Source organism: Ammodytes marinus (assembly GCF_949987685.1).
Source record: "Ammodytes marinus genome assembly, chromosome: 8".
Lineage (NCBI taxonomy): Eukaryota > Metazoa > Chordata > Actinopteri > Uranoscopiformes > Ammodytidae > Ammodytes > Ammodytes marinus.
The window spans coordinates 26,475,574-26,492,492 of NC_137212.1; positions in this window are offsets into that span (position 1 = coordinate 26,475,574).

A 16,919-nucleotide genomic window follows, 5' to 3' on the forward strand; every position below is an offset into this window, starting at 1 on the left:
AGCCAATAAGAACAGAGAATCGGAGCCTCGCTCTGATTGGTCAAAGTGTACAGCTCATGTTAACTTTGACCAATCAGAAATCATATACCCCAGCTTTAAATAGTGAAATAGTGAGAGAGAAAACACAAAGTGATATCATAACCCCTGATCCCCCCCCCCCCCCCCCTGGTCACAAGGAAGGTTTTTATCAAAATGTTGTTTGGGGAAAAATGTGTGAAATATAAAGTCACTGTACTAGCACAGGGCTAAAACAGAAAGGCAATCATTCATATCACAAGACATGTTGAGAGCTACTAATCTACCCCGAGTGTCAGTCGTAAGAATAAAGAATAAAATTTATAATTTGTGTGTAATGAAATATATATGAATAAATGCCTTCATTCACTGCTTCCGAAACAGCATTCATCAAGTACAATTCATGACACCAAAATGTTATTGTGAGGTATAGGCAGGGCCGCCTTAATGCACGGGCTTACCTGGGCTGAAGCCCCAGGGCCTACGAAGATCAGGGGCCTCTCAAAATTTTTTTTTTTTTTTTTTTTTTTTTTTTTACTGTCTCAATATAGGCCCCTAATCTAAGAAGGCCCCGAACATTGTCATTTAAAACAATAGATTATTGACTGGCTCATGATAGGCCCCTAATCTAAGAAGGCCCCGAGCTACGAAACCTCTCAGCCCCAGGGCCTAGTGGCAGGTAAAGGCAGCCCTGGGTATAGGTCATTTTGCTATACAAGGTTGGAACATTTTCATGTCAAGCTTTTGCCTGTGATCAGATTAGCACAAGGGCAGATATTAAAAGGTACTGTATCTACCATATTTCAATTTTCGGGTATAGCTTCTTATATTAGGATGTAAAAAAAATATGTTTACCGATATCACAAGACATTTTAGTAACACACTTTTAATTCGCCGCCCCGCAAAACCCCAAATCACAAGCACTTAACTGTAGAGGCAGAGGGGTGTCTGTGTGTAGAATCTCTGCTACACTCTCTTCCCGAACAAACACTGCATTGCTTTGCTGTGATATCTGACTCCTGCCGGAAAAAAGAAGAAGATGCTGCATGACTGGGAACAACGTTAAATGTCAGCTTAGACATTTACCACTAATGAGATGGCACCTGTGACAAGAGGGAAGGAAAAAACTTTTGTTATGGAATACACAAACACACACACACACACAAAAAACAACACATTGATGTGCGGCTTTTTTTGGAGTTGACAAGGAACCGCTCAAAGGGATCAAAATATTTTTTTTTACATCTCATACATATGCATGTTCTCCGTTAAAGCGTTCCACTTTGTTTATTTACACTGTGTTAGGGTTGTGAATACAGCTGAGAGGAAGGGGGAATAGAAAGCGTAATAAAAAGGCGCATCAAAGCACCTTCACTTTCCATGAATGTAACTCCCGTCCTTGGGTTGGTATTGACCTAGTTGATTGCACTACAGCTGTCAGGCCCCGACAATGCTCTGACTGTCAGAGATGTCGTGCTGTGCTCCGAGCAAAATGCCATCCAAATATTTACTGCGGAGAATAACAAAGGAGCTGCGGATTTGGGTGGATGTTTAACCGCCATCTTTAAACTATTTAGGTTTATAAAAAGCATCATGTTCTAAAACCTCGCTGTTATATGTTATGTGACCTGGCTATGATGTGGAAAGTTTATCTAGATAGATAGATGGATGGATGCATGGATAGATAGATAGATAGATAGATAGATAGATAGATAGATAGATAGATAGATAGATAGATAGATAGATAGATAGATAGATAGATAGATAGATAGATAGATAGATAGATAGATAGATAGATAGATAGATAGATAGATAGATAGATAGATAGATAGATAGATAGATAGATAGATAGATAGATAGATAGATAGATAGATAGATAGATAGATAGATAGATAGATAGATAGATCTCTTTTTACTTTTGAATGTAATGCCCCTGATTTGTACTTTGGATCAGTTTGCAGTGATCTTTAGTAATGCACACAGTCATTTCTCATCTCTTTGAAATACAACTTTTCTTTTTTCCCTGATCCAGCCCCTGTCTTCGGGACATTCTAAATATTTGCGTAGTGCAGGGATTGTTTTTGAACTGCTGCTGACTGGGGTAACAGGGGCCAGAGTTAGCATGCAGGGATCTACTGTCTCGTACTTTCAACATTGATTTGAATTGCTTTCAATATGCAGTACATGCCTTTGTTTTTTTGTTTTTGTGTGGCTACACCTGTTTTTAATTTGCTTGTGTACTGAATGTATTGTAAAGTGTCTTTGAGTACCTTGAAAAGCTCTGTATTAATTACATGTATTATTATTATTACTATTATTATTATAACGGCTACACAAATAAAAATCCAGTGCTCAAACTTTACTCCAGCTGGCTCTTGCGAGTACACTGTAAAATGGAGCAGGGACCGTCTCTCACATGGTCTCACTTTGAGTTAAAATACCCATCTTCAGTAGCAGGAAAGAAGAGATGAATTCCACAGTTGTACAGCACTACGGTTGATTACATTTTAACTTATTTTCTTTTTGTAATACTGGGATTTTAGGCCCTTAATTCGAAGCAGAAAACACATCAGACTTCTATTCATATGTGGACATTCCCTTTAATTCGTTTGAAAAAGCCAAACCACATGCTACTGGACCACTCCAAACATCTTGAGTTATTTGAAGAGACCCCATCTTTTAACCAGCCACATATGGAGCACATTGAGAATCATGTTAAAATAAAAAGCCAGCCGCAGATTCCTGTATGTATCAAAAACGCTGTGCATCACTATTTGAGTTGTACACCAAAACAGCAAATGTTTTTAAAAATAAATAGTTTTTAACAATCCGATCTATCTCTGTCAGGGCCTCGTACACTTGGTCCTACCAGACCATCGTACTTCATTTCGTATGGAAAATGAAAATTGAGCATAAGTAGGTAGTCGGGCGATGCCTTGCTAGTACACCTGCATGTATGTACAAAACAAAGTGGGTTGAAAGTGCCTTTGTGAGTTTCTGCATGTAATGATTCATAATTCAGCATTTTGCTCTCTCAGATTGAACCCAATGGGAAAAAGTTAAAGCTCCCATATTATACACTTTTCGGTTCTATTATACACCATATTATATGGTCTTAGTGGTCCCTAATATGTTTTTCTTTAATTGTTTGCTGAAAAAAACTTTCAGATAATTTATTGTACTATGCTGATGTTCAGCTAATCTCACAATGGCCTATTTTTAAAAAAAAGAGCTGCAGCTCCCCTCGTAAATATACAATCTTTGAGCTCCCCCCGCCCCCTGTCCGGAAGCGAAGCCAGATACGCCTCGCCCTCTGTCTGTCAGGGCCGTGGACCAATAAGAAATAGGGGTGTGGGCTGCACAGTGGAAGCTTCTGGCTTTCCAGTTTGTGAGGTCAGAAAAGGGGAGAATTCTGACTGGAGTATATTGGGTGGGGGAGGGGTGGTGGTTTCAGAAAGGGGGAGAGTGAGAAAAGGAGAGTGTTATTTTTTAAAATATTTTGGCAGTCTCTAGGCACACCGTGGACCCATGGATATGTTAGAACACATTTAAAAAGTGCATTTAGCCTAATATGTGACCTTAAAGATATCCATCCCAGACCAACAGCATTCAATGCAATGTAAACACAAACACAAATATGCGGATTCTGTTGCCCTCTTATGGATGGTGTAGGCTAGATCATGGTGACTGAGAGGTCTGCACTGCATGTTTCTTATTAGGTCATATTTATTGAAAGATTCAGATAAATAAAACTGAATATTAAACAATAGTACATTAGTAGGCCTAGTAGTAGTATTAGTAGTAGGTTAGTGTTGGTAGCAGCAGTGATGAAAGTGTGATCCTCTAGGCCTACTCAAAGGCATGCTTAGCGGTTGTAGCTAATAGAGAACACTTTTTGTCAAAATCAGCTAGCCATCCGCTACCTTTCCGTCGTGTGTGCACGCTGAAAAAAGTCGGGTGTTTTGCCACGGTTTTGTGGAACGGGGCGGCCACTCGCTCTGAGCGTCAACTACTGCCGCGGTTAGTATAGACATAAACAAATGTTACCAAACGTTAGCTGGAGATCGCTTAGTAGGCCTTTAAATAAAAGCAGCAATATCACAATATAAAAATACTGCATTGTAAGTAAAACTCCTGCAATCAACACAAGTATTAGCAGCAAAATATACTTCAAAGTTCTCATTTTGATTGATATTACGTATCATATCACTGGATTAACTTTTACTGATATGTTACTATGTTAGCCACATTTTAGGCGGAACCTAACAACAACAGTGAAAAACAAAAACAGTCACTTTTCAGGAAGCTTTCTAACTTCAAACAGTGTTCAAGGGATCACATTTTCCTGCGAGGAAAGTTAGTTTATTCAGTTATGAGAATATATGTTAGAAAATCTTCACTTCTCTGACTGACTAAAAGTTATATAGTGCACCTTTAAGTACAGTCATTTAAAAATTGGAACATATACTTGTGAAAAAGGCAGAGTAAATGTACTTGTTTAACAGGGAGTAGCATGCAGTAGGATTCGGAAAGGTTTGCTTGTGCCCTCACTTGGCCGGGGGAGTTTTGTTTTATTTATTCACTCAGAAAGCAGCAAACTAGCCGTTTGTTAATCCTCACATTGGAAACATCACGGGGCAGATCCTTTTCCTATATGACCTCCTCCCTCCTGAACAAGCTTCCTGTCATTGTCAGGGCCCACAGACACTCTGCCACTATTTACAGTCACACTCAAAAAACTCATTCAGGACATTTGCCACAAATCTGATTTACCGTTCCTTTCACTTTCCAAATCTCGCTTGCACTTGAACTGCTTTGCTTACACACTGGGCGAAAGACCCCTAAATCCGGAGATAGTTTTGCGCAAATATTTCCAGGTATGACCCATATATGACGAAATCCGTATAGGATACTCTCCGACCACGACATTTGCCATTTTCATATCAGGAGCATATCTTGATCTGGTATGGGACCACTTTGACACTATCAGAATATGGATTTTAGATATTTCCGTGATATGACTGGTGTCGTATTCTGATTTTCACACACATCACGTGTCTGCTGTCAGGATATCAAAAGATACTCAAGAAATATGTCAACTCATATCCGGAAAGCAATATATGTTTGGTATACGTAGCAGGAAACGTTTTGGAAATGACTCATAGTCTTACGTCGGATATACAAAGATATGATTCATATCTGAACCAATATTGTATAGGATACTCTCCGACCACTGAATTTTCCATTTTCATATCAGGAGCATATCTTGAGCTGGTATGGGACCACTTTGACACTATCAGAATCTGGATTTTAGATATTTCCCTTATATGACTGGTGTCGTATTCTGATTTTCACACACATCACGTGTCTGCTGTCAGGATATCAAAAGATACTCAAGAAATATGTCAACTCATATCCGGAAAGCAATATATGTTTGGTATACGTAGCAGGAAACGTTTTGGAAATTACTCAGGCTTATGTAGGAAATTCAAAGACATGATTCAAATCTGTAAAAGTATGACCCATATATGACAAAATCCGTATTGGATACTCTCCGACCACTGAATTTTCCATTTTCATATCAGGAGCATATCTTGAGTTGATATGGGACCAATTTGATACTATCAGAATATGGATTTTAGATATTTCCCTTATATGACTGATGCCGTATTTTGATTGTCACATATCACGTCTGTCAGTATATCAAGATACTACAGAAAGTGTGATTCAATATTATCCAGAAAACAATGTTGTGCTCATTTTCTACCATCATTACTCAGTGGAATACAAGTGCAGCAGTCAATGTCCCGCTTGTGAAATAAAATGAGATATTTTCTTCATGATCATTAGTTATTCAAAGATGATTCAAATCTGACCAAACTTACTGTGAATACTTGCATCCATTGGATTGTCTCTGAAAATTGGCACTCATATATTTTTGATTTGGGCTTTTGTTAATGCCACATACAATTCTTATTGTAAACACACTTTATCAGGCTAGACTACATGTGTATTTCAGAGGAAAGATGTAGTCATATTTTGAAGCACACAGAAAAAAAAACACATAAAAATACTCTTTAAATTGTGTCTCATTTTTGATAACATTTTAATTTATTAAAGTGTTGCCACAGATTATTAAGTTATGCAAACAGATCACTAAATCGGGCAAACAGATTCCGCCCCCCCAGATGTCACCTCCGTATAAAACAATAAACATAACATAATTTTAATTAAGAAAAATAAATAAAATGCAATGAAGAAAAGCTAAAAGGGATAAAGCAACGTGTACACAATTTCACAGGAGTGAACTGGACTGCAGGTTTACTCCTAAATGAATGAGTGGTACTAAAACGAAGTTTGCTTTGCTTCACCATCATCAGATTACCATTATTCATCTGAAATAATCATTATTTACATCAACAACACAAACACATTACCTCATCGTGATCCATACTAACTGCCGTCTCTCGTTCATTCGCTTTCTGTGAGGACACGGAATCTTTCAGCTCTGTGCGAGTGGTTAGTGACACTGCATCAACTCATTGCAATCAGGTGTGTGTAACACTGACTGGCATTAGTTGATGCAGTGTCACTAACCACTCTCACAGGGCCGAAAAGAGTCCGGTGCCCTCACACTTTCAACACACGGACATGCACTATATTGCGTCTTAATCATTTGACACTCTCACGGCCAACACACGCTAGAAAACAGCTGGCGTCGTAAAAATACTACCGCTTTTGTTCAAAGGGGCCGCCAACCGACAAAATTACTCGTAGTGGCTTTAACTGGCAAAACATCAAGTCAATTAAGACCTTATTTTGAACATAAACCTGAAGCGAGCGCTTCCTAGCCCCGCTCGCTACGAAGGGTCACTGGAGTCTCGACTACTGCGGAGATGTCGGCTGTTGCTGTGGCTCACGTTGTGGAGGGCCAGCCGTCCTGCCAGAAAAGGGGGACGGCCGCGTCCCCTGACGCCCGCCCGCCCATGGAGAATGCATCCAAGAGGCGGGACAATATGCATGCCCATCGTCGGTGACGAGGGGGCACACAAACCGCCCCACACCTGTGACGCAGCCCCCCACAAACGGACGGACAGCAGGGGACGCGGCCGCACCGCCTGCAGGACGACTGGCCCTCCACAACGTGAGCCACAGCAACAGCCGACATCTCCGAAGTAGTCCGCAGGAAGCAGCGTAAAGGCATGTGAAGGCAAGAATAATAACTGTCACATCAACAAAGCCAAGAGAGTGGATCGACATTCAACCCACCACCGGCAATAACAAATAAAGACTAAATAACTTCTTCCTCCTCCTCTTGAACATAATATTCCTCCTTCCTGGAGGCAGGGGCTGATCTTTTGGACCCTTGTCTTGAGGGAATCCGGTGGTGGGTTGAGCGTGGATCCACTCCCTTCCTTCTGTTCTTGTCCAGCTCCTGCTGGCAGGACATGATGATGGTGCTGAGACGTGGTGCACGCCACATGGGAAGAAAATGTATAAAATGTTTTTTCCTCATCCGACATCAAACAAGGATCAGCGCCTTTCAAGAACAGGTAGTCTTCTGGACTGAGTGTTGTTTTGGCCACCTTGACCCTCTTCTTGAAGAGCTAAAAAAAATAAAAAATTGTGAGCCTGTAGAACTGTTTTTTTTTGCCAACAAAACAGGTCCAGGAATAAAATCATATTTGGGATAAAAAATATTCCGGTCAAGATGTGTTATAAGTAGGGCTGTCAAAATTAACGTGTTAATGCAGGGTGATTCATTTCTGAAATTAACGTGTTATTTTTTTTAACGCATGTACATAATGATCCGCCCCGTACATCCCACCCGCTCTGCACTACAGTCACTCTAACGTTGTGGCTGACCCAGGATCAGTAGCTGTGCGCAGCCAAACATAGCAGCACGTTAGCCCTTGCCGTGTTTTAAACTGTTAACGGCCACGTCTGTGTCGTGGGCATAGATAGTATATAAAATCAACTGCCGCGGGTGACAGTCTCACTACAGCCTTTGTAACAATGTATGGGCGAGGTCCGATTAATCGATTGTTCACATAATGGTTAGATGCAGCCCTAGCACTGAGGCTTGTTTATTTTTTTATGGAAGGTAGGCTAATAAAAATATATCTCACCCTATCTCGACGGCTCGTGATAAGCTTCCTCCTCAGTATGACCTCCTTACTGCCCCCTGACTCCATCCTGGATTGGGCTTTTAGGTTTTCATACGCCCTGTTGCAGGCTTCTGGAAATAACAAAAAAATAAAAAATAACAAAAAAATAATAATAGACCACAGAGAGAAAGTGAAAGCATGAGAGATATTTCTTCAACAAGTTTAAGCATGCATGTGATTTACAAAAGACATAAAAGCAGGCACAAATACAGTTTGACCGAACCACTTAGTTGAAACTAGGCTTAATACTTACTTCGGATGAGCTGTGGGTCCCATCCCTGCCCCAAATCGCGAAGTGCCTGGATTAGGCTTTTCGTAACAGACTCATTATGCGGGGTTCTGAATCTGGAGGAATAAGAATTTGATTATTGATTACAAGTCATATCAGTCCATTAATACAGCTAAAACAACAATTAAAAATTATTTTAGTCAAATAAATAATGGTTAATAATCTAAACGTGCAGGCAGGAAATAACAGTAACATACAATTAGATAAAATAAATAATCTAAGAATTAAAAATGTAGGGATTTGCCTTACTTTTCATTAGGCCCGATCCTCCACTGCAAATCAACCATACCTCGGTGGGTCTGGCGAACCAAGGCCTGCAAAGAGTAATCATTTTGTTCAACAACTAACTTTCTACTATCAGTACACCGTGGAACACTGGCGTGGGAGTTAATGTCTGCACATGTGCAAAAATAATAATAACGGCCCCCACACACATCCTGCGTCTACCTCTGGAGCGCGTCGCGTTACCTTACTGCTGCCTCTCTCGGACTTTTCTCGGACACACATGCAACGTCTCAGCAGCTGCTGCTTCTAAAAGCCCTATCTTTCTACATAGAGTTTTCATAGATAATTCCCATTAAAAATGAAGTTCTTTCATGTCATCTATGATGTATGATTTATATTGAGTCTGGACAGTAATCCGTGCGCCCCATTGCCATTTTTTTTCTGCCATATTTTCGCTTGTTGGAAGTTTTATTTTGAAGGGGATCCACCAGGAAATGGTGAAACTACAGCGAAAGCTTCCAGTATGAAGTCAATATGACTCTCAGCAGAGTATTTCAAAAAACACATTACTGATTTATACGGGAGAGAGAGAGGGGGGGGGGTGTGGTCGGGGAAGAAGAAGGCCGTAGACACAGATAGAGCAACGGAAAACTGTTGCGCTCATCATGATCTTTTTTATTTCTTCACTATATTGGATCTCTACATGTGTCATTTATCCAAAAATGAAATGCCAGAACTAATTGAAAATTTGGTTTTAAATCCCTCGGATTTTGATTGCACAATTAAATCGTGAAATAAAGGGATTATTCGCGTATACGACTGAGGGATGTTTTATTTTGAAATAAACACACCGGGTAAACGTGTAACTAGAGTGAATGCTGCTGGTATGACTGTCAGCAGAGTATTTCTCTCAGTTAAAGCACAGAGACGCGAGAGAGACGCGCTGCTCTCAGAAAAAAAATAGGCGAGCCTCCTGAGGTGAAGGGGAGCGTCGCTGCAGACGTGCCTCCGACGCGCCTCAGCAGTGCGTCTGAGGTTGGATGTGTGCTCGCTCTACGTTGATTTCACAGTCTGTGACAAAAAGTCAGACGCAGACGCGCAGTAGAGGTAGGATGTGTGTGGGGGCCGTAAACTATTTTTTTTTACATATCACTTGTTGTAGCCCTAGTACCTTTATACAACATTTCAGACACAATTGCATTTTTCAATTGATCATACACTCATAATGGCCAAATTTACGGATAGCTCCAGAGGGATTTTGGAATGGGGGGACTCCTTCACTTGCAGTTGTTCCCCTATTTGTTTCATTTGCTCTTGGAGCACTCAATTTTCTTGCCAAGTAGGCAAAGTTCTCTAAAAGTGGGAGAATAATAGAGGTTACTTCTCTTGGTAAACAAAAATATAAAAACGGAAAACAACAGGTGCATATGGAGCTGAAATACTTACTGGTAATACAAATAGAGTATGGGAGTCAACTTAAAATAATTTTACACCATTTAAATGTATTAACTTATTATATAACGTCCTCACTGCATCCTGTCTAATATATGTAATTTCATAGTGTTTTAATGAGTGACCCGCTGTGTGTGCAGTGTTTCCCCTACCATTATACAGGCCTGGCGGGGCCGCCAGGCCAACGAGACCCCCCGCCAGGCCAACAGCAGCCTGACTTAAAACATTTTTTTTTTTTTTTTTAAATCAATCTTTCATTGATTCCGTAATAATCATTTGCGCGCGTCTGCGCGGCACTGTCGGTCTACCCCTCGTGTGCGCCTGTCTTTACAACCTCTCGTTAGATCATCCCATCAGCTGATCTGTGTGTCTGCGTGTGTGTGTGTCTGCGCGCGGCTCGATGCGCGTGTGCATTCGGTGCGCACTTGTTAAACACGGAAGCCAATGAGCAGAAGCATGACCAGCAAGCAAACGCTGAACTAGTGGCGAAAATAAAACCAGCGCCTGCTCCATGGAGATATTAAGGACTCAGTAACAGGGACGTTGAACAGGAAAAAGTGCTGAGCAAAACTTAGAAAGTTGAAATCGCTACGTCGCCGTGGCAACACAACCAATCTGTATCAACAGCAGAGACAGCGCTGAAAAAACGGCATGCACACGTTTCAGTAAGTTTACAGAAGTGCCACACTGCTACTGCCTTTGCCATTCTCAGAAGAGCATTCATTTATTTTCAAGGGACATATTAATGTATTTATTGTTTTAACTGTTAAGTTATCTTGAAAACAGCAGGCCATAGTGGGGCTACAAGCTTTATTTTTTTGTATTTTCAATGCTACTTTATTTTTATGTTTTAAATTGAGAAATAGGCTAGATGAAATATAATGGTCGGAATAGGGAATTTGCCTTATGTAGCACACATGTTAATAGGCTAATCATGATGTGTAGCCTATGTTAATTATTTATTTTCAACAAGGCTATTTGCCTAAAAAATAAATAAATAAAAATGTCAGTAGGCTAGCTTCAAGGTTAGGTGATTCAGATTATTCCAGAAATGAGTCCTAGACAGGACCTGTCTATATTAGATCTTAGTGTTTATTGTTTTTTATTGAAATCCACGTGTTTTTCTTCAATAGTTTACATGGCTTGTGTCTCCAAATTATTACAGAAAATAGTTATAGGCAGGACATATGACAGTTGTTTACAGAGCACAAAATTAATCAGATTTCGCCTCTCAAAGTGCACCAGATTGATGCATTTAACTTTAAAAGGATAAAGTTTTCTTCTGCAGGGGGATACCCCCAGAACCCCCTAGAAGGTCCATTCTCACCCAGCAGGATCTAAAAATCCTGTGAGAAACACCACATGTACAAACGTACTGAATGTGAAAGCATAACCCTATGCCCTCATTCTTAACGGGCTTTTAAAAGAGGCTCATCCCAAATGGGGTTCGTTTTGGTCAATTTCTTCTAGAAATTTGATACCCACGCGGCGCGCATACTCTTTATCAGCTCTTACCACCGGGCCTAAAAAAAATTCTAGGGGAAACACTGGTGTGTGTGTGTGTGTGTGTGTGTGCAGGGTTTTTCCTGCATAGAGAAATTTCCGGCGCCCGGTCTAACATGTACACGGTAAAATTGCCCTCTACTATGGTCTGTCACATTACTAAATATAACATTTGACTTTCAGTTCAACCAGCTTATCACTTACCAAACAATTAATCGTGCCCGTTTCCTCAGTCCCACTCCTCACTCAGCTAGTTCTTTGACGGTTTCCCTAAAGAAAGAAATACGGAGCTTTGTTGTACATGTTCAATAAAAACACACAAAATAGACAGGATATTGCCATGGGCCTACGGAGAATCCGCTTGGAGATGGCGGACAACTTTTACTTTACGCGCGCAGCATGAGCTTTGACTGCTTAGCTGCGCGCACATTTTGCCCGTGCATCGACAACACGGGGAACCCCGTTTACTTGCTGAGACGCAAGCATGGCCACGAGGTTGCGCTAGCTTGCTTACTGTTAGCCGGTATTGTACATGTGCTGTGACTTCAGCTCGGCAGCTGAACAGTGAGCCCAACAGTTTCAACAACCACATTTCTACTTATAAATATTTCAAATTAAAATGATAACTTACTTCACGCAAACATTTCAAGCATTAATGTTAATATCTTGACTCAACTGATAGCTATAATATGGCTAATATCAAAGTTAACTGAACATGATTAATCTCAAAGCAGGCTGTAAACATTTTTGTTTCTTTAAAAACTGTGAATATTTAACGCTTACAATGGATGATGATAATTACCTTAGAGAGCAGAAATTCAGCCTCACTGTTTGCATTTGCATTGCATGTGTGGCGCGAATCCAACAACCAACGACGCTTCACCCCCGTCTTCTTCTCTTTGTTTTTTGAATAAGCATATGAGGCGCAATACCGCCACCTATTGCTCCGGAGTGTTGGTCAGATATTGAGACCTTTTTACAGTCTGCTTGAGACTCATTTATCCTGTTTGTCAAATAAAGTTAATAAGACTGACAGTCTTTTTTAAAACCTAACAATTATACAATTTTTGATTGCATGAATAATGACCGTTTGGATGCTATTCCTCACCACAAACACTAACATTAGTGTCACACACACACACACACACACACACACACACACACACACACACACACACACACACACACACGTTGAAACAATAGAAATAAGTAAAATGAAATTATACATTTTAATTGGTGCTTACTTAAACCATAAAATACTTCAAGTTAATCAAAAATTATCAGTTCAACTAACTCAAAATAGGAGATAAAGTCACATAAACTCAAAATATTTAAGTCAGTAGAATTTTTTCTCAAAATTAAGTTTACAGTACTTAATCAGTATGATTATTTTCAACATTCGGGTTTACAGTGTAGGAAAATAACCTCACCTGCAGTCCATGTACATTTTCCACTTTTTTTTATTATCCGGAAGTGAACAGTGAACCAGCAGGAACAGTGTAACATGGAACATCATTGGCTAAATAAAATTGTCATAAAAATGAGAGAGACTGTGTGTGTGTGTGTGTGTGTGTGTGTGTGTGTGTGTGTGTGTGTGTGTGTGTGTGTGTGTGTGTGTGTGTGTGTGTGTGTGTGTGTGTGTGTGTGTGTGTGTGTGTGTGTGTGTGTGTATCCCCATGACCTATAGACATTATGAGCAAAAGGCTAGTGGTTTTCAAGTGGCACTGTTTTCATTCACTCTGTTCCATGTAAAGTTTTTCATGCAGAAGTTCAAAATCCCTCTAAAGATGACTTTGTATAAATGCACAGCACACACACCTACCTGAGGTCCATACACACAAGCATGTGCAGTGCACTGCTTCAAATAAATGAAAACATGGGTCATCTTCAATCACATCAAAGGTGCATCCGTCAGAGACACATAACAAATCGTTGAGCTGTTTACACAGCTGCCATTGAAGCCAGAGTTTATACAAAACAAACTGTGGAACTAGTTATTTCTTACCTGGCAATATGGAGGGAGCCTTTACACAAGAAGTGCATGAAGCTTTGGAAACAGTGATGGAGTCTGATTCTATAGCGAGCAATAGGAATCTGACACAGACACTGTGTCTGAAACCTCCATTAACGCGTAACAGGTGGGTCCCTGTACCATTCCAGTGGCTGCAGGAGTGTATCTCTGGGTGTTGGTGGGGCCAACTGAATTCTCCACTTCTGAAAGTCAGAGGAAACATCCCAGCTCTCCAAGGAGGATTCAGAGTAAATGAAAACAGTGCCACTTAAACCACTAGCCTTTTGCTCATAATGTCATAGATACACACATACATACATACACACACACACACACACACACACACACACACACACACACACACACACCCACATACGCCTCAGGGTTAAAGCTAAAGGGAGAGGAAGGGGGGATTGTGACAGTGCTATCTAGTGGAAATAGCCTGTTTTTTCTCCGTTTGCCGAATATGGTAATAATGACATAATATGGTGGAGAGTAGTACAAATGATCAATTCCAAGGTAGAAGCCCAGATTGACACCCAGATATAAAAAAACGCATCAATAATGCTTTAATGGCAGTGCGTTGAAAAAATGGTGTTTGAAAGGGTGTTTGAATGTTTGAACTCTTGTTTGTATACAGTGTATTTTAGCCTTACTGTAGGAGCTGAGCTCGAAATAACATTATCATATAAAAATACACTTTCTTACCAGATTTCATGCCATATGCATGAACACAGCCAAAAAAGAAAAATTAAATGTCCGTAAAATTGACCAACCTAAGGGTTAAAGCCTAAAGCTGGGAAGACACCGCACTGGCCCCTGCGGCGGTTGGCCGCGTTAACGCAGGAGGCTCATCTCTTGGTCATATTGGGCCATATTCACCGCAGCCGCCACCGCGGCCGCCTCATCGAAGGCGGCGGTTAACCGCGTGAACGCAAAAGGCTCGCCGCTTGATCATATTGGGCCATATATTCCTGACGCCAACGCCGAGATCAGACCCGTCACACTTACAGTGCAATAACAACAATAACATGGTCCAGCTGTGCCAAAAAATACAGATGTAGGTAGGCCTACACTGTGTAACCAGCGGCAGTCATGTCACAAATAACATTAAAACAGCATGAAGACGCACCCCGATCGCAAATACACACACATTACACATTAACAGCAATTCAGCAACATACTAAACACATTAACACCAGCAGTGTGTGCTCAACGGCAAAAATAAAGGCAGACATCAGCCTACCTAAAAGTGAAATTGTGCTGGGTCTGGCGGAGGACAACACCGGTGCTTCGCTGTACTATATTGGAATTACACACGGACACTGCCGTCAAGTTTGGGTTCATATTATCCTCCGGAAGGGCACACAGCTGGGTGAGTTTCACTATGCTAACCGGCGCTACCTTGGCTAAAGTAACAGCTAAACAGATGCAAAATACACATATTTGCAGAATGTATTGGAAGCCCAATGTCCTCACTCCACACGCCCACCTCGTCTTGCAGACCACCGGGCAATCTCAACGCTGATTAGCCGCGGAAGCGCCCGCCGCCGGCCGCCGATTCTTGGGTGGATGCGCGGCCACGCGCTAGTACATTGAACTTTGTATGTTATCTCGCTGCGCGGCCAGTGCGGTGTAGTGTTCGCAGCTTTATTCTTGCTTATTGCCCCTTAAAAATTAAATTATACTGAATAATTGTGCCTATTTATTTATGGTTTAATCAATTGGTTTGTAAAAGTTTTTATCAGTTCCTGATATTAATTGTACAATTTGTTTTAAAATGTTTTACTTCATTATTAGTGAGTTGTGTTGGAGCTTTTATTTTGAAATAGTCAAGCGGCCCCCACAAAGTCTATAAGGGCATGGGGACTTGGGCCCTTGGGCCTTTCCTTCAGTGACAGTCACCTGGATCAGCGTCATTGAGTGTGGTCAAGCTTTCCGGATCGGGAAAAGCCAGCCAACATAGTTATATTTTCAGTTTTTTCCGCTAGCTAATCAATTAATCACAAAACTGACCAAAGGAAAAAAATAAATCGAGGGGGAATATTTTGCACACACTGTGAAGATGTTGTGTCTAAATCAACATTTTACCGGCATTTAAAAACTGAGGGAGATGTGTAAAGATTACAGAAGATAACTAGGCTAGATAACAGCACATATATATATATATATATATATATATATATATATTACATGACTTTTAGGTTGATCGAGGCATTATGGTCTGTTATCTGTTAACATGCAGACTGACACTATGAAGGACAGACTGATGTGGGGTGCCGACAACCCCCAGGGGTTAATCTTGATTCTTAAAGCTAGGAAAACATCAGTGAATAGAACTCTATTCTTATATAGCTCTTTCTTGATGATTTGCATGCATGGGTCTGACTCCAATTTCCAAGGAACTTCAGCTGGCATCCTAAAAGCACTACTGCTTTTGTTCAAAGGGCCCGCTAAAGGTGGAGTTTGGAGAGGGGAGTTTCTGTCCAGCTAAAGAGCATTTATTTCTGCCCTGCAGGAATGTGAGACTGTTGTGGTTATTGTAGAAGTTTTAACTTTCTGCGTTTTTATTACTTTATTGATTGGTCATAGAACGCTGTTAGTGGACTTAAAATGATTAAACAAATTGGTTGTGGTGTTCAACGCGGTGTTTAAATTTTTATAATTTTGCCGCTGGTGACTTTCATTTAGAATAAAGCTTTTTTCGGTGTCGCCCCCCCCCAAAACAATCTATGCAGGAAAAAGCCTGGTTACTACAATAACCATGCAGATTGGTTGGTACAGAACGGGGAGGTCTGGACGCAAAACATCTGATCAACGCAAAATACACGAAAATCCGGTTTAGTCCAGATATTATAACATTTTGCAATACTGTATATGGCATGCAGGCATAATTGGCAACATGTGATTTAGCCTATTTGGACATTGTAGGCCTATTTGACCACACATTGACTAGTAGCCTTTTGTCAAAGAAATGGAGCAGACCAGTTATCAACAAGTTGTAGCTTGTACTACAATAGACTATACGTATAGCGCCTAATTCATCAATTCGCCTTCATTCATCAGTTAAATATCAAAGACAAAATATCATACATATCTGGACAGTATATGCCAATATATACTTCAAAGGCAAAGAGTGATGATATATTTGGTCAGATTCTAGCCAAATACAGACTCCACATATTCCAATATATGCCATGCGGGCATATCCGGATATATATTTAATCTGTGTGTCAACATTAGATGTATCTGGACA